General features: G+C 41.1%; 1 protein-coding gene and 1 long non-coding RNA gene across 2 annotated transcripts in view; one reads left to right on the top strand and one right to left on the bottom strand.

Moving 5' to 3' along the window:
• Window positions 1-14,684, bottom strand: part of LOC141270515 (uncharacterized) — a 345,167-nt gene that overhangs the window by 297,868 nt on the left and 32,615 nt on the right. The gene's annotated exons all lie outside the window — the stretch shown is intronic.
• Window positions 7,770-11,313, top strand: LOC141270611 (uncharacterized). Its single transcript, XR_012321711.1, has 3 exons — window positions 7,770-7,939; window positions 8,269-8,449; window positions 10,253-11,313. It is a non-coding gene; the product is annotated as an uncharacterized lncRNA (long non-coding RNA).

Raw genomic sequence — 14,684 nt, 5'->3', positions numbered from 1 at the left:
TTCTCCTTGTGCAAAGTGCGTTGTATAGTTGACCGATGCACAGTGACACCATCTGCAGCAAGTTGATGCTACAGCTCTCTGGAGGTGGTCTGAGGATTGTCCTTGACTGATCTCACCATTCTTCTTCTATGCCTTTCTGATGTTTATCTTTGCCTGCCACTTCTGGCCTTAACAAGAACTGTCCCTGTGCTCTTCCATTTCCTTACTATGTTCCTCACAGTGGAAACTGACAGGTTAAATCTCTGAGGCAGCTTTTTGTATCCTTCCCCTGAACAACTATGTTGAATAATCTTTGTTTTCAGATCATTTGACAGTTGTTTTGAGGAGCCATGATTGGCTCTTCAGAGGAGATTCAAACAGGAGAACAACTTGCAAGTAGCCACTTTAAGTAGCTTTTCTCATGATTGCATACACCTGGCTATGAAGTTCAAAGCTCAATGAGGTTACAAAACCCAAAAAGTGCTTTAGTAAGTCAGTAAAAAGTAGGTAGGAGTATTTAAAACAAGAAAATGATAAGGGTGCCCATACTTATGCACCTTTCAAATTTTGTTTGAATGCAGATTGCACATTTTCAGTTAGTACAATAAACCTCATTTCAAGGCAGAAACATTACTGTGTCCAACAGATATTACATATATCAAACTGAAATAGCTGTTGCAAAAACACCAATTTTTATAAAACATTAAGCTTACGATTAATAGGGGTGCCCAAACTTTTTCATATAACTGTATTTCAGCTTGCCCATTACCGTCTGATAACTTGCAATTACTATATCTTACAATTAACATTTCACATTCTTGAAATCTCTTATATAACCATAATATTGTAATAAACATTATAATCCTATACACATATAGGTGTGCTATATTACCCATACCACATGTTAAGGAATTCCAATACACATTACAATGAAACATTAGACCTCGCCAATACCCCCCTTCCCCCTTAAGTCATTGTCTCTCCAACAATAACCCTCTTGATGGCATTCCAGGTGTATCCAACCATAAGCCCCATATTTTCTCAAATGTATTCATTCAGTTTCGTTTTTTATATACCCCTTTTTTCTAATCTGATAATGTTATTTATCCTATTTTTGAGTTCACTCATTTCTGGAGGTGAGGGGTTAATCCATTTGGATGCAATATGTTTCCTAGCTTGAAATAAAATATGTGAAATCCCTATTGAAATTGGGTCAAATTCCATATCATCCTCTAATATACCTAATAGGCATTTTTTGGGGTCTGGTTGAATATCTATTTTATATACCCTCTTTATAATAGACAGAACTCCTTTCCAGTATTCACCTAACTCCCGGCATTCCCATAGCGTATGTAATAGACCCGCAGCATCCATTTTACATCTTGGACATTCAGCAGCAGTCCGGTATCCTATGTTACATAGGAATCTAGGCGTCTTATATTTCCTATGTATTAATATGATCTGGGAAAATCTCTGCGCCTCATGTAAAGATAATTGGGGTACCAGTTCTAATACCTCTCCCCATTGATCCTCAGAAATTGGACCTATATCTCCATCCATTTTTGTCTAGCTGGAGAAGGAAATATTTTAAATAATTATCAAGAAGGATTCAGTAAATATCAGAAATACGACCCTTAGTATTTCCCTTCTCTAATACCAACTTAACAAAAGTATTATTTTCTACCCAAAAGGGTGTCCATCTTGATTGTGCATTAAATGAATGCCGAAACTGTAGATATTTATAGAATTGTTTATTTGTCAACCCAAATTCCCCCTTTAATTGATTAAAGCACTTAAGTATCCCTTCAGACAATATGTTTTATATCATATATATTCCTTTATCCACCCAACTCCGGAATCCCTCTAATTTATAGACCTCTGCATATTTATTATTAAACCATATAGGTGTAGATTCATTGCAGTCTCCTATTTCCATTATATCTTTACCCTTATCCCAGACCTTGTAGAGTAGAGCAAGTGTAGGGTATATTGATTTCTTGTGTGCGAGGTCATTCAGTTCCACTATATGAATAGGAATATTCCATGGTGTCCTGAGGTAATTAACCGCTTAATACTATTTGGGTTTGCAGCATATAAATCCAAATCCAAACCCATCCAAATGTTGCAATTGCGCTGCCATATAATACAATGGGGAAAAAAAGTATTTAGTCAGCCACCAATTGTGCAAGTTCTACCACTTAAAAAGATGAGAGAGGCCTGTAATTGACTTCATAGGTCGACCTCAACTATGAGAGACCAAATGAGAAAACAAATCCTGAAAATCACATTGTCTGATTTGGAAAGATTTTTTTTTTAAATTTTGGTGGAAAATAAGTATTTGGTCAATTACAAAAGTTCATCTCAATACTTTGTTATATGTCCTTTGTTGGCAATGACAGAGGTCAAACGTTTTCTGAAAGTCTTCACAAGGTTGGCACACACTGTTGCTGGTATGATGGCTCATTCCCCATGCAGATCTCCTCTAGAGCAGTGATGTTTTGGGGCTGTCACTGGGCAACACGGACTTTCAACTCCCTCCAAAGGTTTTCTATAGTGTTTAGATCTGGAGACTGGCTAGGCCACTCCAGGACCTTGAAGTGCTTCTTACGAAGCCACTCCTTCGTTGCCCTGGTGGTGTGCTTGGGATCATTGTCATGCTGAAAGACCCAGCCACATTTCATCTTCAATGCCCTTGCTGATGGAAGTAGGTTTGCACTCAAAATCTCATGATACATGGCCCCATTCATTCTTTCATGTACACGGATCAGTCGTCCTGGTCCCTTAGCAGAGAAACAGCCCAAAAGCATGATGTTGCCACCCCCATGCTTCACAGTAGGTATGGTGTTCTTTGGATGCAACTCAGCATTCTTTCTCCTCCAAACACGACGAGTTGTGTTTCTACCAAACAGTTCTACTTTGGTTTCATATGACAATATGACATTCAACTCAATACTCTTCTGAATCATCGAAATGCTCTTTAGCAAACTTCAGACAGGCACGGACATGTAATAGCTTAAGCAGGGGGACACGTCTGCCACTGCAGGATCTGAGTCCCTGGCGGCGTAGTGTGTTACTTATGGTAGCTTGTGTAACGTTGGTCCCAGCTCTCTACAGGTCATTCACTAGGTCCCCCTGTGTGGTTCTGGAATTTTTGCTCACCGTTCTTGAGATCATTTTGACCCCACGGGGTGAGATCTTGTGTGGAGCCCCAGATCGAGGGAGATTATCAGTGGTCTTGTATGTCTTCCATTTTCTAATGATTGCTCCCACAGTTGATTTCTTCACACCAAGCTGCTTGCCTATTGCAGATTCAGTCTTCCCAGCCTGGTGCAGGGCTACAATTTTGTTTCTGGTGTCCTTTGACAGCTCTTTGGTCTTCACCATAGTGGAGTTTGGAGTGTGACTGTTAGAGGTTGCGGACAGGTGTTTTTTATACTGATAACAAGTTCAAACAGGTGCCAGTACTACATGTAATGAGTGGAGGACAGATGAGCCTCTTAAAGAAGAAGTTACAGGTCTGTGAGAGCCAGAAATCTTTCTTTCCAAATCAGACAATGTGATTTTCAGGATTTGTTTTCTCATTTTGTCTCCCATAGTTGAGGTCGACCTATGATGTCAATTACAGGCCTCTCTCATCTTTTTAAGTGGGAGAACGTGCACAATTGGTGGCTGACTAAATACTTTTTTTTCTAATTTTTTCTAATATGCTCGAATTAGGGATATCATTAAATGGTAGAATAACCGACTTATCCCAATTAATGGACAGGCCTGACCATTCACCAAACTCTTCAATAATGTTCAGAATAGGATCAATAGACTTCTGGATATCACCTACTGTACATATATAACTGTGTATTATACAATCACTGTATTTTATGTAGTGTGGGCACCCGCTTCTGCAGTGCCACCATGTAACCAATTGCTTTTGAAATAAAGGTTTTTGACCAAACTCATGTTTGGTGTTTCTGATTATTCCCAAATGGTCTGCCATTCATATCCTAGCATATATATGTCACCATCTTATTGGTACTAGACAATTGTCTGATACGTAGATACTTTCCTTTGGTTTGATATATATTATTTGCTTCGTTCAATTTTTGTTTTTGTTGTGTTAACCCCTTTACCCCCGAACGTGGTTTGCTTGTTAATGACCATGCCAATTTTTACAATTATGACCACGGTCACTTTATGATGTAATAACTTAGGAATGCTACAACAAATCTCACTGATTCTGAGATTATTTTTTTGTGACATATTGTACTTCATGATAGTGTTAAAATTTCTTCGATGGGACTTGGCGTTACTTTGTGATCAGAAATTTGTCAAAATTTGAATTTTCATACCCTTAAATCAGAGAGCTATGTCACACAAAATAGTTAATAAATAACATTTCCCACATGTCTACTTAAGAATCGGGCACAAATGAACCAACATTTTTTTTGTTAAGAAGTTATAAGGGTTAAAAGTTGACCAGCGATTTCTCATTTTTCCAACATAAGTTACAAAAACATTTTTTTAGGGACCATCCCATTTGAAGTGACTTTGAGGAGCCTTTAAGACAGAAAATATCCAAAAGTATCACCTCAGGGAACTTCTTTAGATGTGTGGTGACCTTGAACCCACAGGTGCTTCACAGAAGATTATAACATTGAGCCATAAAAATAAAATTTTCACATTTTTCCCACAAAAATGTTTTTTAACCCCCAATTTTACATTTTCATAAAGGTAACATGAGAATGCACAATATCATTTGTTGTGCAATTTCTCCTGAGTAAGCCGATACCCCATATGTGGGGCAAAACCACAGATTAAGCGCACAGCAGGGTTTGGAATAGAAGGAGCACCATTTGACTTTCTGAATGTAAATTTTTTTTGAATAATTAGCTGACGCAATGTTGTGTTTGGGGAGCCCATGATGTGCCTAAACAGTGGAAACTGCCCATAAGTGACCCCATTTTGGAAATTAGACCCCTCAAGGAACTTATCTAGATGTGTGGTGAGCACCCTGAACCCCCAGGTGCTTCACAGAAGTTTATAATGTAGAGCCGTGAAAATAAACAAAACTTTTTCCACAAAAATCTTTTAGCCCCAATTTTTTTATTTTCACAAGGGTAAGGGAAGAAAATGGACCTCAAAAACTTTTGTGCAATTTCTTCTGAGTACGCTGATACCCCAAATGTGGGGAAAAAACACTGTTTGGACGCACCGCAGGTTCAGAAAGGAAGGAGTACTGTGTGACTTTATGAAAGCAAAATTGTCTGGAATCGAGAGCAGACGCCATGTCGCGTTTGGAGAGGTCCTGATTTGCCTAAACAGCGGAAACCCCCCACAAGTGACCCCATTTTGGAAACTAGACCCCTCAAAGATTTTATCAAAGGGTATAATGAACATTTTGAAGGCAGACGTACGACACAGAATTTTAATAACATTAGGTCATCATTTCAATAAGTTGTCATTAGTTTTGAGCGCAAGTACTTGCTACTTGCTGGGCGGCGCAGTGGTTAGCACTGCAGCCTTGTAGCGCTATGGTCCTGGGTTCAAATCCCACCAAGGAAAATATCTGCAAGGAGTTTGTATGTTCTCCCCGTGTTTGCATGGGTTTCCTCCGGGTTCTCTGGTTTCCTCCCACACTCCAAAGACATTCTGATAGGGAATCTAGATTGTGAGCCCAGATGGGGACAGCGACGATAATGTATGTAAAGCGCTGCGGAATATGTTAGCGCTATATAAAAATAAAGATTATTATTATTATTACTTGCTCAGGTACTCTGGTATGCACCAAGTATCGTGGGTGCTCGAGTGACATGCTAGAGTCCCCGCCCCGCATGTTTCATGGTTGTTGGACACCAAAAAAAAACAATGCTGGGAATGCTTGTGTATGGCAGCTTTTTTTGGCTGTATAACAGCCGCAAAACATGCGGGGTGGAGACTATAGAGTATGTCACCCGAGCACCCGCGATACTCGGAGCATTGCCAAGCACCCGATGCAAACTAAAGTAGCGAGCCCTTGCACTCAACACTAGTCGCCATATCGTCACCATTTTTTTTCTTTACTTTTGAAAAAATCCCAACCCTAACCTTAACACAATCCTAACCCCAATCCTAACCCCAACCCTAACACAACCCTAACCCTACCCCGAGGGATCGATTCACTATAATGAGGCAGCAGAGTTACTCTGGACTATGTCTGGCCTCTGTTTACCGGTGTCCTTTTTATCAGAGGTTCACAAAACTGTGGCTAACACATCTAATTAAAAGACAGACACCGTGGGATCACAGGCCAGACTGCGTCCACGGTGCCTCCATCTGCCTCATTACAGGGAGTCTTCCGCCAGGGGTTCCATCTGAATCACGTATTTCAGAGATTTACACAGAAACCCCACTGTAAGGCCACAGTGCAGAACGCAGGATAAATGTGAGCCGAGCCTTACTGCAATCTTTGGGAGGCAAAATGAACAAATCAGCAGCAGGTGAAGAATTGATTTTATTTATTTTTTATGCCGTTCCTCATGTGGTATAAGTGATTAGACTACTTTATTCTTCGGGTCGGTGTGATTACAGTGATACCAGATTTTTATCGGGTTTTTATGTTTGGCTGCTGTCACACACTAAAATATACTTATTTTTGCAAAGACTAGTTTTTGCATCGCCATATTTTGATAGCTATAATTTTTCCATATTTTGACCGGCAAAGTCCTGAAAGGATTTGTTTTTTGCAGGACAAGTTGACGTTTTTATTGGTGCCATTTTCGGGCACGTGACATTGTTTGATCGCTTTCTATTCCAATTTTTGGGAGGCAGAGTAAACAAAAACCAACAGTTCAGGAATTGTTTTTTTTATGCTGTTCCGCATGTAGGGTGACACCACTGAATTTAAATTCTTAGTGATATTGGACGTTTTTTGATATCTGAATTATTTCTGTTGTTACAGAGTGTCCAAGTAAAAAATTGTTTGATTAAATCCAAAATGGATCTTAAAGGCAGAGAACTGGTCTTGCAATCTAAGGCTATAGAAATTTTTAAAAAAGGTAGTACATGTGGTTTTAGTGACACCTCCACCTCAAATAAAGAAACCTTACGTCAATACAAAATCTATTGTTCAAGAAAACCAAACTTTGGTGGACCAAACTTCACTTGAGAATTATCTAGATCAAAAAATAATTCCTAGGAGTCTGAGAATCCAGCTTTTTCCCACTTTTGAACTTGAAGATGAAACCCTTGTTAGTAAATGGATCACAGTAGCAACTACATGTTCCATGTTGTTCATTAAGATCAAAGTGGACAAAAATACCTCCCTATTGGCGGAAATAGATAATGAGATTGAAAAAATAGAAAAAGTCATGCATAAAGATATGTCAACTGAGAATCTTGAAAAATGCCATAAAGATATCGAAAAGGACTTGGAAAAATGGCAACATAATATAAGTCAAGGCAAACTGAAAAAAATCGCCAGAGATCAGGCGGATTATGAATCCAATAAAGTATACAGATGGCAATTCAAGAAATTGAATAGAAAAACATCCTTGACGCGAAGTATATCCTCAAATTCGCAACAGCAGCAGAAAGCACATCATCCAATAGGGACCAGGATGGACCGGATGGTGCCAGTTATCATGGTCAGAAAACAAGATATTTTGATAAGAAAAATAATTTTGGAGCACCTACTCATGGAGGAGGTAGAAACCAAAGGAATGATAAACTTAAGGCGAGTAATCTCTTGACCCATATTCTCACTGAGGCACAAATAAATGTGTTAGAAAAATGATTAACCTTTTCTCCGTCTCAACCCTTAGACCCATTTCTAGCAATCAAAGATGTTCATTTGTTCACCAGAAAACTTATATTGAAAAAACTTCATCATAAAACCAACAATGAAGAAATTTTTACCACTAAAACAGAAATTGAGGCTTCACATATCTTGGAATCACTAGCAGAAGAAAACACGATTATTGCAGCAGAGGTAAGTACTTTCCCCATACAACTTTTCAATAAATCCCCCAAAAATTTTCGCCTCTAAATTTATGCCTAGCAGTAGACATTTTCATCAAACTTGTATCAACAGAAATTGAGCAACTTAACACTAAAAATACTTACTCAAATTTGAGCAATGCAGACGGAACAGCATTAAAAGAAATGCTAGATTGGAAAGATGTTGTATTTAAGGGGGCAGATAAAGGTGGTAACTTAGTTATCTGGCCTAATACTGTGCATGAAAAACAGGCATATAAATTGTTGAATGATACCAACTGTTATTGGAAATTACCAGCTAATCCTATGTCGGCCTTTCAGATGGAATTGATCAACATTCTAGAGAGCTGACCAAGAAGGAATGATCCCTAAAAAAATGGTTGATGTGATCAAAGAACTAAATCCCAGATTGCCAACTCTATATCTAATTCTGAAAATTCATAAGGATCTAATGGATCCCCCTGGAGGACCCATTGCAGCGGGCATTGGAGGCCTTTGTGAGGTAATTGGGCAAACCATTGATTATTTTTTAAAACCTCTGGTAACCACTTTACCGTCTTATATTAAAGACACCACAGCGGCTTTACGGAAATTAGACAACATGCATCTGACTGAGAACATGATTATGGTAACAGCAGATATTGAATCTCTGTACTCTCCATTAGGCATACCAACGGGCTAACTGCAGTTACTTGGTTTCTGAGAGGGAGTAACATTGAATCTGACATGACGGAACTGTGGCGCCCCTGCGGGTCCAGTTGCCACAGAGGTACTGCATCTCACCCAGAGGTGTGGTACCCCACTCTCAAATAGGGACGGAGTACTACCCCGGATCCACACACCCACATCCAATACACTCCACTTCAGGAGGGAAGTGCGAGATTGCTCCTAAGGGAGAGCACAGTCTTTGGTCCCTAGCTGGAGGGTGGAACTAGGTAGAGGAGGTGGGTGGAGGAATAAGATCAGTGGAGCACAGACAGAAAGGGTATAAAAGACAGATAGAAACATCTAGAAGGGTTCAGAGGCTCAGAGGAGAGACAGTTGGGAGTGGGAGCTCAGGAGAAACTCCGCTTAGGAGAGCAAGGAAGGAGAGAGAGGAGTCGGGCCTAGTAAGACAGGCCCAGGAGGAGAGTGAGAGAGGACGGGAGCAGAGTTAAAGGCTCCAGTGGGACAGAAGGGATCCCAGGGGCACGGTGAGTGCAGGAAGCCACCCGTGCGCGCGAATTCACACTTACGTGGAGGGATCAGGCCGCAGAAGGTGATCGGCCCCAAACTAGTGGAGAACCACCAGGCTCAGCTAGCCAACCGGAGGCTGCAGCATTTTCAAGGTGTTGCAACCAAAACCCACAATTATATCGCTGAAAAGGTGGCCACATAGGGTCCAGGGGATTGCAAGTCGCCCGACAAGGCCCGAGGCCATTGGCTTGGGACACTGATTGTGAGGCGCGGGGCAGGAGGGTGAGAGCCAGCGCAGTGAGACGACCAGGAAAGGTACATAGAACGGGGTGCCGTCCAAGTGCTCCTGAGAGTTTGCTGGATCACTACCCCGGAGGACACAGGACGACGGGGGCAAATGCACACCAGTGACTGTAACCTGAGGAACTTAACAACTGTGAGTAAAACCTGAAGATTGCACCCCACTGTGTCCTTGAATAATTGCTGCGCCATCACCTGCACTACACTGCACCAACAACATCTACCTCATAAAATCCCCATCTACTGCCCTGGAGCTAAGCTCTGTCTGTGGAGAGCTGAACCAACTCTGCTACGTCACCATCAGCTCCAGTGGATCTGCACCGCAGCGGTGGCCCCATATAGCCGCATACCACAGGTGGCGTCCCGAACATTATCTCTAAAAACTTTATTCCCCTTTTACTTTTCCTTCAATTATTTGACCGCCCGGGGCCAAGGACCGGGTCACTGTCACCGTGACATCCCCAGCACCGACCGGCCCGGCTAACGAGTACCCCACGGCCCCAGGGGGTGCGTCAGAACTAATCTTGATTCTCCTCGATTTCGTTTTAACCCATAACTGTTTCATTTTTAATAATAAAGTGCATTTAAAACTACAAGGTACAGCTACGGGGGCCACATGTGCCCCTTCATACGTGAACTTATTTTTAGGGGCATGGGAGCGAGAGATTTTTTTGGACGACTTGTTACCGGGCATAGAAAATATACATCACTGGATGCGTTTTATTGACGATGTGTGGTTTATTTAGGAAGGGTCATTGTCCGCCCTGAATAAAGTAATGTCCAGACTCAACCATAACAAATTAAATTTAAAACTTTACTTTTAAAACAGGTCGAGATGTTGAGTTTCTGGACATCAAAATCCACACTGAATCAGATGGAAATTTGTCAACGGAAGATTACAGAAAGAGTACTGCTACAAATTCATAACTTCATGCCAGTTCATGTCATCCTAGTTCTACCATTAGGGGAATCCCAGTAGGCCAGTTTTTACGGATTAAAAGAATTTGTCCTGAAGAGAAAGCCTTTGAGGAAAAATCAAGAGATCTACACTGTAGCTTCCAGGCGAGAGGTTATAGTCGGAGAAAAATTAACCAAGGCTATTTAAGAGCTAAGAAAATCTCTAGAAACTAACTACTGTACCAAAATCAGAAAGTTAAGGATAGTGACATGAACAAAAAACAGGTACAATTGATTGCTAACTATAGTAATCAATGGTTTGAATTTGTAGTAATTATTAAAAAAAACATTGGCGAGTACTACAAGTTGATCCCGTTCTGAAGAATTACTTACCTACAAACCCTGCAATAACAGCACGACGTTCCAAGAACATCTGGTTTCTTTCATGTGTAATTAGCTAAGAGGTATAAATTTAGAGGACCTGGTCTCTGACCATGCATGTTCTCTGAGCAGTTATCCTAAGTAGCAGTTTCCAAAGTAGCTGATGGAAATATGCCGGAAATGGGGCCAGAAGGGACCCGAAGGTACGAGTAACTATTTATTAAATGTGCTTAGTTTCTCCTTCTCATTCACACTTAAACCTTCATTATGCTTACATTTGCCCTTGCTGTCTTTGCACCACTAATCCTTACTCTCCTTCGCTATCCCTAAACCCCAGCACCCTCTAACCAAATAATCATCTCTCCTTCCCTCTTACCTCCCCACATGACCTCATCCGTAGACATGCTCCTCAACCTCAGATCTATCCTACCAAAACACAAAACAAGCCGGACACTCTACTTCTCCCACCTGCTCTCCCTCTCTCTGCTTCTCCTCACTGCTAGTGACATCTCTCCCAATCCTGGACCCCCATAACTTGCAACTCCCACCAATTCCACCTCGTATTGCTTCCAACCAAATGCAAACTACCGCAACCTCTCCTACGTAAAACCCGTGCCCCTGATGGCCACCCCCATGCTCCCTCTCTCTGGAGCACTCTGGAATGCCCACTCTATCTGCAACAAGCTCCATTTTGTCCACGACCTGCAATATGTTTGTCAAGCGTTTTTGCATGCATTTCTGTATGCGGGTTATCAAGCGCTTTTCCAAGCGATTTTAGCATCACTTGGAAAGTGCTTGACAACTTGGTCACACTATATAAATCGGCATGGATTTATATAGTGTGACCAAGTAATAGTTAAAAAAAAAAGAATAAGAATGGTAAAAAATAAAAAATAAATATTATACTCACCTTCCGATGGCCCCCAGTGTTTTCTCCAGTGCGTCCGGTGTTTTGTACTGCTCGCGGTGGTCTAAAAGGACCTGCGGTGACGTCATTTAGTCATGTGACAGGTCACGCGAGAGCTGACGTCGGTAGTCGTGTGACCTGTCACATGACTAAATGACGTCATCGCAAGTCCTTTTAGACCACCGCGAGCCGTACAAAAGACCGGAAGCACTGGAGAAAACACTGGGGGACATCGGAAGGTGAGTATATGTTTATTTTAAATTCTTTTTTTTTTACAGGTACTATGGTACCTGCGTCTGGAGGAGAGTCTCCTCTTCTCCAGACCTGGGTACCATCCGCACATTGAATCGCTTAATATCCGCATGTGCACATGTTGTCATGCGGAAAGTAAGCGATTCCATGCAAGTCAATGGCGGCAATTACGTTGCGTGTCCGCAAAATTAGTGGACATTTCCGCAGCATGTCCACAGCACATGCGGATTATCATTGGGGACCATGGGGCACGTATTGGCAAGCGTTTTTTAAGCGTTTTCGCAGCGGAAATTCCCGGCAAAAACGCTTGAAAAACGCATAGTGGGCATGCAGCCTTAAGGTAAATAAAATGCCAAATTTGGTATTGATTTATTATTTCTAATGCATGCTACATAAATTTGATTGAAATACTCAGTGACTGTGTGTACAAGCGTAAAGAGGAGCACAATTATGATAATATATCACATTTTTATATATTTTCTGTTTTTTTTGTGTTTTATAACAATTGTTAGTGATGACATTTACTCACTATATGGCATCAAAATACACAAGACCGGTAATCTAACAATAGACTGCAATGCTGACAAAACAGGTTTAGACAATGATTAAAAATTAGCGGGATAAGAAAAGTCTCCTATTAGAAGAACATGTGTGGAAGCCGCACGCTAACAATCACTGGGTATCTAAGGTGGAGACAAGTTGGTGTGTCAGCCGTATGCTGCGGAAGGAAAACAGATCATTCGGGGAGAGACAGACTTGTCACAGCGTGGATTTACGGGCCGTCTTTTCAGTAAACTTCTATACAGCCTCCATAAAGAACTGAGTTTTTCTGTATATAAAGACCCGAGGCCGCAGTGTTTCAAGGCAGATGGAGAGACTAATGGAGGCTCTAATCCTGGTGATCAAGAGATGGAGAACAGCAAATGGCGATAAGAAGTGTGAGAGGAAGAGGAGGGTGGAGATGGAGATGTAATAGAAAAGCATGGTGTCCCTTCTCAGATTTGCACCATGCGGTACCCCGGAGTTTAGCTGACAGACCACCATGTCTCTCTGGTTCTCAGTATCTTCTCCGTATCACCACCTCTAAGGAGTTCATGTGTTTTATCAATTGCATAAATGATTAATGTGCCGAGATGACTTTGATGTTCCTGTACAAAATGTTTGGAGATTTGTGATGTTTCTATTTGCACCTTTGTTCTCGATATCATTAATACGTTCTCTGATTCCAGCCTGTAACGGGCGTTTGGTGCTGCCGACATATTGTAGATTGGCGGCCGAGCGTCCACCCTTTTTAATTCACTGCTCGTGTTGCAATTAAGAGACATTTTGATCTGATCGGTGTTTTTGTTACTTCAGTCAGTAAAATTCTGACATTTGTGGGAGTATTTGCATGTTTTGTCGGATGTTGTTCCACACTTGAAAAAACCCTTAAAGTGTAGAAAACTAGAGGGAGCAGCTGGTGTAGTTGTCAAAAAACTAGGGGAGAGGCTCGATCCAAAGATGGTGCTTTTCTGGATACTACTACACCCACCTTTGATTATTTTAGCTATATCTGGGTCCTCCTTCAAAATGGATAAATTATTATAATCGATTCTTTTAATTATGAAAACTGACTGCTGTATTGCAGGACAAGTGTAGCGGGGACGTCCTTTTGATCTGATTAGATCTATGTTTGAACCGGGTTTTGTCCTCAACTATTTTTTTGGCTCTATTTAGCCTCCAATTGCTATAACCTCTCTCGGATAGTCTATTTCTGATGTTTCTTACTTCTCTTATATAGTCAGTTTCCATGCTACAATTACGTTTTGCCCGGATCATCTCCCCTACAGGTACACCTCTAGTTGTATGTTTTGGGTGATGACTCTTTGTGTGCAGGATTGTATTACCTGCTATACTTTTTCTGAAAGTTGAGGTGATCATAGTTTTAGAGGGAATGCCAACCAGATTTAAATTAAAAAAAAATCAATCTGTGTCCATTCTTGATGGAAAGTAAACCTTAAGTTAAATGGGTTGCAATTGAAATAATTAAATTTGTACAGCAGATACATCGGAATTCCATATGATGATCATATCATCGATGTATCTGCCGCACCACCATATAAAGTCTCTATATGGATTGTCCACGCTGTATACATACGACTCCTTATCTCAGCTCAAAACTAAGTTGGCTAAAGAGGGGGAGTATTTTGCCCCCATTGAAACTCCATTGATTTGCATGTAATATGTTTCATTAAACGAAAAATAATTGTTTTGTGTGAGCAAATGTACAACATCCAAAACAAATAATTGTAAATCTGATGAAAAATTACTGTATTTTTTCATGTGAAAAGTGAAAATTTAGAGCATAAAGAGCTATTTTGTGGGGGATCGATGTACACAGTGAGAAGCTATCCAAGAAAAATTTGGACCGCTCCTTCACTGTGTCTTTTGCTGCCTCCTCTTCCTTTCCACTTCCCCTTATTGTCAGGGTTCCTCAATGATCAGTCCCAAGCCCCCTTCTTTTCTCCTTATACACCGCTCCTATTGGACAAACAATCAGCAGATTCGGTTTTCAGTACCATCTCTATGCCGAGGACACCCAATTATACACCTCTGCTCCGGACATCACCCCTGCATTATTACAAAATACCAGTGATTGTCTTTCCGCTGTCTCTAACACTATGTCCTCCCTCTATCTAAAATTGAATCTGTCAAAAACTGAACTACTCGTATTTCCTCCCTCCACTAACCTACCTTTGCCCGATATTGCCATTCCCGTTTGTGGCTCCACCATTACTCCCCAGCAACATGCCCGCTGTCTGGGGGTCATACTCGATTCAGATCT

Source organism: Phyllobates terribilis, unplaced genomic scaffold (genome assembly GCF_046119375.1).
Source record: "Phyllobates terribilis strain yellow unplaced genomic scaffold, ASM4611937v1 Scaffold_5__5_contigs__length_657084704, whole genome shotgun sequence".
Taxonomy (NCBI): domain Eukaryota; kingdom Metazoa; phylum Chordata; class Amphibia; order Anura; family Dendrobatidae; genus Phyllobates; species Phyllobates terribilis.
This window is presented reverse-complemented; position numbering and strand designations above follow the sequence as displayed.